Below are 13519 nucleotides of genomic sequence, written 5' to 3'. Positions count from 1 at the left end.
CATCACACCAAGTGCCTGTTAGAATCCCCATCCCAAGATACTGCTTCCCCAGATGGGTCATGCATCCCATGCCTGAGCCAGGCTTTAATATGAAGCCATGATTTGGCTCCATATTAAACCAGATCCATCTCTTGCCCCCACCTCTGTCAGTGGCTGCTGCCTTGTCACCTCCCTGTCCTTTATCACTCACAGCTCACATTTACCTGGTGCCTGCAGGTTTCACCCCTAAGGGTTCCACATCCACCATCGTCTGTAGGATCCTGTGGGATCTCTGGCACCTGCAGGCAGGCTGGATCACAGGCTCTGCTCGTGGTCGTGCCAAAACATCATTGGAGCGATGCTGAGATCATTCCCAATGGAACTGCCTTGCCTGGCAGGGGTTTTATTTTCCTTCTGTATTAGTGGCATCACAGTTTTGCCAGGAAAGATGCACTGACCCATCCCTGGTTCATCCTGCGTTCCTGCCTGATGCTGGTTTTTCCACCCTTGCAAGCACCATTCCTGGTCTGAGATTTGCTCAACATCAACACCAAATGCCCATAAAACCTTTTACCCAATCCTTGAAAATACTTCAGTAAAAACTGACCTGGTTTTATTAATACAGGTTCTCTTGGAGCCTGCTAGCATTGGCTCTGTGCTCTGTGAGAATGGTTTCTCCACATCAGGATAAGGAAGGATTTCTCCTCTTACTCTCTTTTGGGCTGTAAGAATTCTCATGCCTCTTTTCCTGTTGATTTAAACATCCTTTGTGTCCCTCCCACATTCCCCCAAAAGCTGGTGAGGTGCCCAGCCTTCTGGCCTTCTTGGCATCACCTCCTTTGCCAGGGATTTGGGTCTTGTGTTGTCCTTGTTTGGGGCACAAAGCGTCAGAAGAAATTGGCATCTCCTTTGGTGCTCTCCTGAAACCACACTGGATGGTGGCACACTCAAGGAATGGTGGCACCTCTTTGGGCTGGAATACTTACAGCAGACCCTGGCTGGTGGATGGAGTTGGTGCTGCCCTCTCCCTCTGCAGGTCCTGCAGATTTGTGCATATTCCTGCTCCATGCTCAGCCCTGACAGATGCCAGCTGGGATCCTGCATCCCATCTCCCATTGGCACTTCTTGTCACACTGGTTCACCTTCCTGTTTTGGGGAAGACAGGACTGGGACTGATCTCCACTGAGCTGAACTGAAATTTCCTCACCAAACAGTGGGGCTGATGCTGAGGCTTTGGGAAAAGGAGCAGAGGTTTTGGATTGTCTGGGGGCTAGGGTTGAGATGAGCTGGAATTTCCTCCCTGGTCAGCAGGGCGGGTGCTGAGCCTTTAGGTGGGCAGTGGAGAGTTTAGGGGACATGTCACCTCCAGGGCATGAGAACGGCTGGGGACCCAGGTGCTCTCTCCATCCAGAAGAGTGTTTGGAAAGGAAAAGTGGCAGCGTGGGGCACGATGTGGTGGATTTTGAGGTAGGTGTGGATGCTCGGGGTGATGATGACTCCCACCCCCTGCCTTTCTGTGCTGGCTCTGGGAGCTAAAAGCGTGGCCTTGGGGGAACCATACCGGGCTGAGGTCTCACAAGACACCACCCAGAGCGTGAAACACCCCCGAAAGATTCCCCCCGCCATTTCTGAGGAGGCATTACGACGGCTCCGGCTCCCAAGGCAGGGACCGCTCCGCTCCGGGCTTTGTCTGTCTCCGGCTCCCGATGCTTCAGGCGCGGTATCCGTTCCGTGTTTTCCCGCCGCCCGGGGACGCCGCTCCACGTTCCGCCCTCCGCGTTTTGCGCCGCGTCCGCCCCGCCCCGCCCGGCGGACCCGGCGCGGCCTGCGCGGCGCGGCCTCAGCGCGTGGCGGCCCCGGCCGGCCCGGCCCGGCCCCGGCCCCGGCCCGCAGCGCCGGCCCCGGCGCGACCCACATGGAGCGCACCTAGGGCGGATACCCCAGCGACCGGGTGAGTGCGCGCCCGGCCGGGCCCGCGCCACGCCGCCCCTCCGCGGGCGGGGGGGGGGGTGCGTGGGGGGGCGGCGGTTGGGGCTCCCCTCGGGCCTCGGGCACCCCCCCCCCCGCCCCTTCTGCACGGGCTGGGCCCGGGCCGCCGCCGTGAGCCGTGACGGGGATATGTGCCCTCCCCGCTTCTTCCTTGTGACCCCCGGGAAGGCGGCTGTGCCCTCCCCCACCCCCCCGCGGGCCCCCCCGTGACCCTTACGGACGGGGATCCGGGTACCCCTCCCCCGGGACCACTGGGAACGGGAGTTTCAGTGCCCCCCCTCCTCTGTGACCCCTGGGAATGGGGCCGTGCGCCCCCCCCCCCGACCCTGGGGCAGTCTGTGTGCGACCAGTGGGGGCGAGGATATGTGCCTCCCCCTCCCTCATCTCTGGCCGTGGGGATGGAGCTCCGCAGCCTCCCCCAGGAGCACAGGGACGAGGGTCTGTGTGCCCCTGGCCCCCCTCCCCGGAGCACGGGGGCGGTTGCGGGTCCCTCCCGCGGCCGTTGGGAAGGAGCCCCCGCGGGTGTTGCGGCCGTTGGGGTCGGGTCCCCCCGGCGGTGCGGGGTCCGCCTTTGCCGCCGCGAGGGTCGCGCTCGGGGTCCCCACGGCTGGCAGGGGGTGTCCCTCCCCTGCGTGGGGTCACCGCCATGCCAGGTTTTGTGGGGAGGAGCGGGGCTGCGGGGGGTGATGCGGACGAGGAGGGGGTTCTCGGGAGGATGGCGGTGTTCCTGGGCGGAGGCGGGGGTCGCCCCTCTTGACCCCCGTTCAGAGAGGGTTTGGGGGGCACAGGAACAGAGGGACAGCGCGAGCGGAGGTTCCCTGGACCTCAGCTCTTTTGTAGTGCCGGTAAGGGGTTGGTTCTCCGCACAAATCCCGGAAGATTGAATGTTCCCCAACGCGTTTAGCGAGTCCCTGTGAGTTTGGGGCGGGTCAGACCCCGAGAGCGGAGCCCCTCCGGGCATCACCCCCGGGGCCGGGCCCTGTGCCGCAGTACGAGCCGCCCTCCTTCGAGTCCTTCGAGCCCCCGTTGGCCAGCGGGGCCCATCTGGAGGTGACCCCGCCGGTGACAACGTGGCCGGGTGTCCCGCGAGGGTTGGAGCGGCCGGCGGGGCAAGCGCTCCTGCCGTGCGCTCTCTCGCCCCTTGTGTACACGGGGAAGGTCACAGGTTCAGGTCTGGTCTGCGAGACTTGGCTCCCCTCCATCTCCCAGCAGCCTTCCTTTTGCCTTTCCTTTCCTTTTTCCCCGCTTTCTGGGAAGGCCCTTTCCCTTGGAGGAGGCTTTATACACTCATTTTCCAAAGTGTGCACTGAAGAGCCCCATGGGCTCTTTCCCCCTCCTCCGGAATGTCCGAGGATGCCGGTGTTGGGGCTGGCTTTTGGGCTCCATCGTGTACAGGCAGTTCCTTGTCTGGACATCCTCAGGAAAACCTATTTCCACGCTTTGTGCGATGACTCCAGCATCAGATTATGCCGCACATTTCTAGCTCTTTGTTGGCAGTACGCGACCGCACATGCATGGCACTCAGAAAATCCAGGCAGCTGATTTTATTGATTAGCTCTTGACCAAAAATAATTTATATTTTATCATTTTGAAGCTGTTTAAGTCGCAAAACACAAATCCTTGCCTTTTTACACCCTTGTTCATCCAGTGAGGTTTTCCCCTCTCCTGTGAGGAGGTGGAGATGTGCGCAGCACCGGGAGCGTGGTGTCTCTGTGGTGGAAAAGGACAAGGATTTAATGTTTCACCTGGACTGGCCTGGCATGGAGGACAAGGGCTGCCTCTGGTCAGAGCCACTGGAGGAAATTAATTATCAAGCAAGTTGGAATGACCTGTAATTGAGTATGGCCAGAGCACGCGGAGGGGGTTTTATTCCTTTCTCCAAGCCAGGCACTCCGACTTGGTCTGTGTGTTTGGTGAGTCACCATTAGGCTCAGTAGCCTCAGGGGCCAGTGTGTGTGTGCATGGATGTGTCTCTTAACATACTTGTTATCTCTCTGCGTGCTGAAAGTGGTGTGATTTTTTGAAGGGCATCCATCTGTCTGTCTGGAGCCCTGTGCTGGGTGGTAGCTCCAAATAATCCCTCCCTTGCCTCAGTTGCAAAGTGCCCTCACATTTCCTTGCACCTGGCTTGTCTTATGTCGGTGGTGATGACATCACTTCTTCTGCCTCAAAAGCTTTTTCCCTGTAAATTGAGCTGAAAAGGTGCATTTCTGGGAAGAAAGGGCTCACAAAGGTGGTTGAGGTGCTCTCACATGGTGTTGGATCTACCCAACAGCTTGTGTGTATCTCTTTATTTTGAATTAACAAGACCAAAGTTCGCTCTGTCTGGTTTATTCTCTTGGAGAACAGGGCTGCCTTGAATCAAAAATTGCCTCCAGGTTATATTTACAGTGTATCCTTAATTGTGATTGCATAAATTAAAGAAAACCAGGAGCTGCCTGGTCTTTCTAGCGTTTCCTTGTGGGCATCATTCCCCAAAGTCAATGTCTGTGTTGTGTCAGGCCAGGACAGGTGGGACACCCACATCTGGGATCCCACTTCTGGGCTCAGCTGATGGTGGTTGAGGACCAAAGTCACGTATTGTGTCAGATTTAATTGGCATTTCCAGGGTGTAGGGATCTTTCTCTGCATGTTGTGGTGGGGAGAGTCTTGAGCTGGACCTTGGCTGGGCTGGGAGTGGGGCTGCACCTCGGCCCTATCCCACCACGCCCCGCGCACACGGCTCTGACCGGGATTAGGGCCTGTGGGCGCTGATGCAATCCCAGTCCCAGATGTAATGCAGTAAGCCTCTTTGTCCCCTTTATCCAGAGCATTATGTAAATAAGATGGTATTTATGGTGCCAGGTATGTTGTTCCGGGGCTGTGTGACATCCTGCGTGCGCAGCGATGCCCTTTGAGCGTTGGCTTGGTTGCCGGTGCTCCTGGCCAGAGACAGGGACCTGCTGGGGGCAGGTCTGGGGAGTGTGTCACATGCTGGCTCCCTGCAGAGAGGAGGAGGTGAGGCTCCAGGTGACCTTGCCAGGAGCTGTGACAGTATCAGCGTGCTCAGTTGCTTGTAGTGATGAAGGCAGCGAGTTGATCAGTGCTGGAGTCAGTGGGGTGGTTGCCCACTGAGGTCACAGAGAAGTCCATGGTTATCATAGCAGGCTTCCTGCAGGATATGGACTGCTGGTTCCTCAGCCTTGGGGGTGGGAGGGTCGTGTGTCTGTTCCCAGACCTGTGTTCTTTTGCAACTGATGGTGGTTTGTGGAGATATTTTTTGGGAAGCACCAAAGTCTCTGAAGGGCCTGGAGATGGGCCAGGCTGTTTGCAGTTCTTCTGTGACTCCTCTTCTGATGCTTCATGGGCTCTCTGGGCATGGGGAGAGCTTGTAATTTTCTCTTGGGTCTTGCCTGCTTACTAGGGAAGATCCTAATTTGGGTGTTTGTGGCAGTGGGTGGAGGGATGAGGATGCATTGCATGAGGGTGCTTGACTCCATCAGGGTTTGGAGTTGGGGTGGGGGTGTGTTGAGGAGCCCATGTGGGTGTGAAGGACCTTTTCCAAGATCTGGGTAAGTAGATGAGCTGGCTTAGAGCGTGTAACTGTCCTGGGAGCTCATTGTGGCTCCTGAACCAAAGCTTTGGCCACCCTGGCAGCAACCAGTCTGCTTTATGTCCCCATGCTGGGTTGATTTGGATGAGGAAGGGTGTTGCTTTATGTTGGGAAAGGGCAGGAAGAGAGATCCCACTGGGATATGGCTTATTTTGCCACACAGACACGCTTTCCTGCTACCGAGGGTCGGTGCCTTGAGGTATGACATTGTGTCAGAGGAAGGAGTGAGGTTGAGCTTGAACAATCTGAGTAAGAAAATAGGGAATGGCTGCCTGACCAGGAAACTTGCTCTGGGATTCCAGTTGCTCTTGTGATTGATTTTTTTCTTTAAAGGAAGCCAATTCCCATCTGCATTTGGGTGAAAAATCAGTTTTTGTGATGAGTCCAAGAGGTTGTTTTGTTTTCGCTGCAGCTGAGTGTCCTTCACATGCACAAAACCCACTGACGTAGCTGCTGAGCGTCAGCTCAGATGTGGTGTGAGGGGTATGAAAGGATGCAAGTGCAGTTTTTTTGTGGATGAATAAGGATAGTTTCAGGACAACCTTGATATTTTGTATTGAAACATTAAATGCCCAACTTCTAAAATTGCCATGTTCATGGTGTAAGAAAAGGAAGGATGATGTTGTTGCTTTATGTTTTTCTTTCCCCAAGCACAGAAAGGTTTTGTGGTTGGATTTTTCCTCTAAGCTGTTCTTGGGCCACTTGTTCTTCCAGTGCTGGAATGATGAGACCTCTACAGTGCACCATCATGTGTGATGGGGCTACGCTGATTTAATGATAAAAAATTTGATTTTAATGAATTTGCTGAGCCCATTTGTGCTTTGGATTGGCAGAGCATTGTTGGTTCAACTGGGGTCCAAAGATTTTGACTTGGAGTTTTCCTGGTGCTTCTCCAAGTGGATGAAGGGCGGATCAGGAGGAGTTTGCTGTGTGGCTTTAAAGGAGTGAAAAGGAGGTGTGTGATGACTTCACTGACAGTAAACACTATGAATCCAGTAGGGGAGGAAGAATCTTGCTCATCTCTGGGTGTATTACTTCTCCTTTCCCAAAGGTTTAGTAGCCTTGTTGAAATTTCTTCTTGTCCTGAGGATTTCTTGTTTATCTTTGAGGGGGTGTCACGTCTCATCTGCACCTTCCCTCTGCATCCATTGCCACAAGTAATTCCAAGTGCACTAGGACTCCCCAAATAAGCCCAGCCTGCTTTGATGCATGGTTTTCATTGGGTTTTATTGTATTCCTGTGTGCTGGCTAATTCACAAAATTCGGCAATTTGCAATGGGTCATTAGCACGAATTAGCAACTTTCTGATGGATATCAGAGCTCTGCAAATGTGCCGTATTAATCTGGGAGATACACCTATTTATTATCCCTCCCAGGGAAAAAAAAAAGGGATTTCTCTGGCATGGTACTTGCTCTGCTTGCATTTGTCCCTGTCTGCATCTGCCTTCCCTCCTCCTTTACTTCACAGTCTGGTTGTTTTTTTCCCAAAGTGTTCCCAGGCTGATGATGTGACAGGAAGAGGGATTACAGCCGCACGCACTGGCCTTGCTACAAAGGGAGCCTCAGCTTTGGAAGCCAAGGTGCCCTAATTGGTTATCGAATGAAGGGAATTAAAGGCATTAATAGGTGAAGTGGCAGCTCCTTCGGTTTTGGAGCAGTGGAGAGATGTTCATCGTCTTCTGAAGGCTGGGAAACAGCCAAGACTGGCTGCATGCTCTGCTCCTAAAAGGAAGGATAAAGAAAATAAAGCCCAGGAGCTTTCCCTTCCCTGGGAGCAAGCAAACCAGTGGCTGTCTGTCCTCTTTGACCAATGCTGTGCCCTTCTCCTGTTGAGGCAGGGCTGTGACTGTGAGACACTGCTCAGCTGGGATCACTCCAGTGCTCTTCCTTTGGATGAAGAAGATGGAGAGGAGATGTTGACTTTAGTGCAGAGTGGCAGTGCAGCCAATGGTTTGCTGTTTCTGCTGTGCCTCTGTGGAGGGTGATCCTTGTTGGATACCTGCAGCTCTGTGACCATGAGAACCCAGTTTGGGACTGGGCCAGCAATGGGCCTGGGGGACAGCAGGGTGGCCAGGAGCAAGGTGAGGAGCCACACCGCCTCTGGAGCCCTGTAAGGAAAGGGAGCAAATGGCTGATTCAGTAGTGCCCACCCTGCTCCCACAACACCCTGAGCTCAGGATGCTGCCAGCACCTGGGTGTCCTCCTGCATCCCTGCTGACAGTGTTGAGTGAGCAGGGGAAAAGGGCAAGCTCCCTTTTCTGGCACTTATTCCAGTGGTTATTTATGCCATTGGTTGTCTTCAGTCTTTGCCAGGTCTTCTTTCCTCCCATCTCCATGACTGATGCTTCGAGGATCTTCCCTGGTCACATCCGTCTTGCTGCTTCCTCTCACTGCTGGCAATCTTCCAGCCTGCATGGAGTGCTGAAGTTTGGGAACCTCTTGGGTTATTTTTATGTGCCCTCTACCCCCTTCTAGGCTGTGCAAAAGGGCAGACCACCAGTTCAGATACCTTTAAGCCTCTCATAAATCAGTTCACTTGTGTGTTGGGGTTAGCAAGGATGTAACTGCACTGGTTTTAAATCCACACGGCTCTTCCACTTTCCCAGTCGAAACCAGCTCTGTTCAAGGGGCAGTCATTCCCCAGGTTTATCACTATGGGAAGCATTGCAGTGCCAAGCAGATTGGCTCAGATGTCTCATTTTGAGTGTTTAATGTTATTTTTGGCACCAGCCAGCAGCGACACGGCTGGCTGGGCTCAACAAGAATGGCCTTTGTGGTGGTAGAGGAGCACCGGGGCCGTGTCTGGTGCTGCCGGAATGCGCTGGCTTGTCTGGGGTACACTCACCCCAAGGGCTTCTGTGTTAATCCTGCCTGGTTATTGCTCATGGTGTTGGTTTGCTTTTGCTGCTGTGTAGCTGCCAGTGGTCTGTGTGTCAGCCTTCAACAGCCAAACCCTGTGGCGCCACTGCTCTACTCCTCTGGCACTGCCAGTGCCTGCCGGGCACCTGCTGGGTGCCAGTGATGCCATGCCACCCACAGGGTGGCACATGAGGATCATGGGGCAAGCAGAGTATGCAGATTTTGGGTGAAGATGGGGCTGTGTTTCTGATTCTTGTTAAACCAACATGTGCAGGTCTGGGCATGGCAGTTACACAGGGGTGTCTTCCAGCATGCAGACACAACAGTGAGGGCTGTCCAACCCAATCCTTGTTGGGCAGCCCTGATTCAGGGTAGATCTGAGAGCTGAGCTTGCAGGAAGGAAACTGCTCTGTCCTTTTACCTACCGAATACTTGTTCTCCCACACTCGTGGATTTTTCAGTTCCTCTTTCTCTGTACAACAGAAAGTTTAGACACTGGACACCAGTTTGTGTTTGTGGATTTGGGATCTCATAGAAAAATCTTGGCCATTTTCAGCTGCCTGAGATTTTAGAGTCTGCAAGGTCAAGCTTGGTGGAAGATGTCTATCCTGGCATTTTTGGATGAGCAGGCTGTGATCCAGAGCCTGAGCCTTGCTACTCCCTGCTCATCTCCATGGCAAAGGCCAGAGAGGGGGATGTGGCTCACTCAGGAAGGATCCTGCTGTCAGAGCTGTAACAAAGCACTGGCATGACTCTTGCCTGCTCATGCTGTGCTTGATGCTCCTCCAGTCCATGCCACTGTGTTATCCTAGCACCTGCAAACCTGGCTCCTGCCTGGCAGGAGGTCAGTCAGCTCTTTGCAGGGGGACTGTGTGTGCAGGAACATTGCTGGACTTAAGGCACCTACAGAGGGGAGCCACATGTAGAAGTCAAGGGGCAACAGATGAAAATTGCACTGGGACAGGTTTCATCTCAACATAAGAAAGAAATTTTTTATAGCCATTCCTTGGAACAACCCCCTCTAGGACACAGTAAGGATGTAAGTCCATGCTGGTGGAGATTTTCAAGATGTGACTGGACAGGGGAGTAGGTAATCTCACCTGATCTCCCTTTTTCTCAAAAGGTTGGAGCAGGTGACCTTTCAAGGTCCCTTCCAATGTGCTCTGCTCTATGGTTCTATGACCTGTAGACACATGCCTTCAAGCTTGTGTGTAACAATGGCCCTTGCTCAGCTTCCCAGAGAGTGACTCCAGCAGTACAGTTTGGCAGAGAGTGAGCAGATGTTCTCAGAAGGTGCTGTTTGCCAGCCATCCTTCAGAGGAACAGAATGGAGGGTTTGCTGTAGGTATCAATGTGCCTCCTGCTTGACCTGAGAGCCATGTGCTGAGGACCATGGGATGGTTCTCTTGCTGTTAATTTTCTTGAAATATGAAACTCTTGGACTTCCTTGTGAGTTGGTGGAAGAAATGTGAGATGTGTTTTATTCAGAAGTACATACAGAAGTGATACCTTGAAAAAAATGCACAAATTGGGAGACATCAAAGTCAAATAGTTGTAAATCTGAACTTTGGAGTCTCTTGGCATGAATAGACAAAAAATTTGGACTTTGGTAATGACACTTGCAAAACTGATGGGAGGATTAAAGAGGTACTTGTTCCAGTTTTCCCCATTTCAATGATATAAAGGAAAACCTGAAACTCTTGCTCCTCTTTGTGTTCCCCCTTTCTGTGTGCCTCATGTATCAGGGCTGTGTAGAGCCTGTTGGGAGTTGAGGGAAGTGAGGGGTTCTCAAGAGGATGTCTTTGCTAGTCAGACATGTTCAAGAACCCTGGGTTTTTCCACCCTACATCGAGTTGATCCTCATTGTATTGAGGTTATAGAAGTGTCAATAAGAGGCAAAGGCTAAGTTTTAGCTATTCTGGTATTTTCTTCAAACACACTGGCACCGTGTGTCTATACCTTATATTGACAGCTTTGCTGGATATTGTTGTGTGCGGCAGTTGTGTGGAGTTTTGCTAGAAAAGTCATATTTTAAGGTTATGTGAGTGAATGGGAGTAGGTGTGAGGTTGAATTTTGATCCCAGGAGCATCTTTTGCCCGATGATGAATGAGAAGTTGAGGCCCGAGTGTGTATTAGGGAGCAGGTGGCTGATAAGTCTCTGGAGTTTTGTTTCAGGTAGGGTGATTGCGTGGCTGCCCTGCACCAAAGTGGTCTCTGCTCATCTCTCCACTTTCCTCCGTCTCCAGCTTCTTCCAGTGACCTTGTATGTTCTGCTTTTGTCATGCTTGTACTGAAGTATTTCAAGCTTTTCTCAAGAATGCCAACAAATGACTCATCTCTCGAGTGCTGCCCTGTCTCAGGTTCATCTCCAGTGTCAAGGCTCAGCCTTTGGAAACTTGGGAGTCCTGGCCTAAGTTTGTCCGTGCTTCTCTCAGCGCTCTGGCTGCAGTGCATGCTGGAAGATGTAGTCTTGGTGGGGTGCACCTCCATATTAAAAAAAAGAAGGGTGGCTCCATTTTATTCAAATTGGGTTCAGCCTTCTCCCTCCTGGCAGCTTGCTGACACTGTCCCGCTCAGCCCTGAGAGCCACTGAAGTTCTGCGGGCGCCTTGTGTGAGTGCAGAGGCGGGAGCACAACTCCTCCATTCAAAATCTTGCTTAATTCCACATTGAACAGCCTGTTTTGAAGCTCTGCGCCTTGGCGTGTTTTGCAACAGCTCGGACTCCCGCAGGGCGCAGGCGGTGGAGGGATCCTGCCCCCGTTGGGTGGCAGTTCTGGAGGGTGTCATGGCAAATCTCCTTTGTCTGCTACAGCCTGACTGATGTCTGGGGGAGAGTGAACCCTCCTCCCCTGCGTGATTTCTTGAGCTGAAAGCAGCAAGTGAGTGAGGAAGCTCCTTTGTGCAGATTTCTCCGTCTCCTCTTGTTCGTGCCAGCTGGCTCGCGTTCAACATTTCTCTTTTTTTCTCTCTCTCTTTTTTTCTCTCCTCTCTCCCCCAGCTCTAGAGAGAGGGGGCGGGGAGAAAGGGAACATCTTAAAAAGAAATCTGCAGAAAAGACATGGGAGTTACTTAACAAAAATCCAACCCAAACAAGCCCAGCTGGGGGATTACAGGCGCGGTGGTAGGAGCTGAGTGGGGAGTGAGCGCAGCAGCGTGGGGAAGGCAGTGTGTCTCCCCCCCACCGCCCCGAGTTTCTTTAGTCGTAAAAGGAAACAAAAAGGGATCTCATGCAGAGGCAGTGGATGGGGAGAGCAGCCGACTGGCTGCCAGCAGCTGGAGGAAGGGCCTCAGCACTGCAGCCCCTGGTGCTGCTGCCGCAGCTGGGGGCTTGTGGGGAGCCCTTTGGGGGGTTTGGCAGGCTGGGGGGGCAGCATCTCTTCTGTGCCACTGCCTTTGGCTCTTTAGAGAGGGAGCAGAGGGCTCTGCTCTCCCGGGTCACTGCTGGCCAGAGCAACCATCTCACCAAACCTTCTGCTCCCTGCCTTGTGCCCGCTGGAGGAAATGCTGCATCCTGCAGATTTTTCTCCCCCCTTCCCTGTCCTCTTTGCCTCTCCTTCTTGTGGGCATTCCTGAAAGTTAATCAGGGTGAAAATTGCAGTCAGTCATGTCTGGAAGCCACCAGAGGCTAATCCTGGAGCGCTGCAGGCTGGAGCACATGGCTATGAGACAGTCTCCCTATGTGTGGGCTGGCTGCTGCCAGGAGAAGAGCTTTCTCCTACATCTTGTCGCCCTTGGGCGGTCAATCCTTCCCAGCTTTGGTCTCCTGGCCTCCAGCAACCAGCAGAGAAAGCCGGAGTGGCCCGGGTTCGGCAGGTTCTGAGCATCCTGCGCTGGTTTTAGCACATAGAGCCAGGGGCTGGCGCAGATTCCTTGCTGCCTTTTAGAAGTGGAGCTGTTCTGGTGAAAGAGCTGTCTCTAGGTGTGTGTGCAGCCCTGAAAGTGAACTTTCAGGTTTGTGTCTGAATAGGGTTTGGCTCTGTCCCAGCCCGTAGATGTGGATTATAGAGGTCTCAGCACCTAATGGAGCTGAATTATTCATGTCTGGTGCTGTGTGTGTGCAGCATTCCCAAGCAGAAAGCTGTCTCCTTGTAGGATCTGCGCTCCAGGACTGCTCTTAAAACGCTTTGTTGGCAGGTCTCCAGGCCAACAAGTGAGCACATGCTTTTCATGTTGTGCGGGGATCAATCCTGCGATGGCAGGAGGTAAGGGGAAGGACACGTTTACAGCTGAATCAATCTCCTCGCTCTGTTTTCTGAGAGGCTGTGATTTGTGGCAGCGTTACTCCCCCGGCAGGAGAGTGGGAAGGATCTGGATACCACCCGGTGCTTCTCCAGCTTGGGCAAAGGAGGCACTGGGAAAGGCACCTCTTTCTCTGGGGCATGGGGTGTGGTAGCCAGGGGCTCCCATGCACCCAGAATAATGATGGTGTGTCAGGCTGGGGTCCCTGCGGGTCTGGCTTGGGAGAGGGACTCCAGATGCTCCTCTGGCTGCAGAGGCTGAGCCTGCAATAGTGGAGTAGAGAAATGGGGAGCTGGGATGGGAATTTTGGGGAGGGAAAAAGCTGTGGAAAATGCTTTAGAACCACATCCAATAGAGCATATTGAGGAGATCCCCCCCAGATCACGTTCCAGGGTCCCAGCCTCCAGCTCTGCTCTGGAAAGGGCTGTTCCCTGCCCCAGTCCCTCTTCCTGTGGTGGCATGTCTTGAGTTCTCTGCCTCACTCTCGTCACAACGTGCCTTTACCCTGCTCTTGCCAATCCAGCATGTTCCTGTCCGTCCTGTTTGTGGTTCCCTTCTGTCTGCATTAGCAGAGCCTGGGCTCCCTCGGCACCTCCTCTGCAGGGTGAGGGTTTTTGCTCCTCTTGTTTTCTAACCCTTTGATTGTTCCTGGCTCTCCAATTGCCAGGGACCCAGCGGACTTCTGGGCTCCTTCTTCCTTTTGTTGTGGTAGGAATTGGCAAAAGCTGCTGCTGTTTGCAGAGTTTCAGACCCGAGTCCCGCTCATCTGCTGTCCTTATTCCACATGTATAAATAATACTTATGGAGATGTGTGTGCGTGTGTATGTGCACGTTTGGAACAGCAAGGTGAATTCCATGG

At 53.4% G+C, this 13519-nt stretch overlaps 1 protein-coding gene across 4 annotated transcripts in view; it reads left to right on the top strand.

Annotated features, from left to right (window-relative positions):
- The first annotated feature begins 1843 nt into the window (after nucleotides 1–1843).
- ZNF609 (zinc finger protein 609) overlaps nucleotides 1844–13519 on the top strand; it is an 87375-nt gene continuing 75699 nt past the window's right edge. For 3 of the 4 annotated variants that reach the window (XM_066558652.1, XM_066558650.1, XM_066558649.1), the window contains exon 1: nucleotides 1844–1930. The gene's annotated coding sequence lies outside the window, so the exon portion shown is untranslated. The remainder of the gene's footprint in view (nucleotides 1931–13519) is intronic. The other variant, XM_066558651.1, reaches the window with a different exon arrangement.

Source organism: Molothrus aeneus, chromosome 13, assembly GCF_037042795.1.
Source record: "Molothrus aeneus isolate 106 chromosome 13, BPBGC_Maene_1.0, whole genome shotgun sequence".
NCBI classification, from domain to species: Eukaryota; Metazoa; Chordata; class Aves; order Passeriformes; family Icteridae; genus Molothrus; species Molothrus aeneus.
The sequence above is the reverse complement of the archived record's forward strand: the minus strand, read 5'-3'. Positions and strand labels throughout refer to the sequence as shown.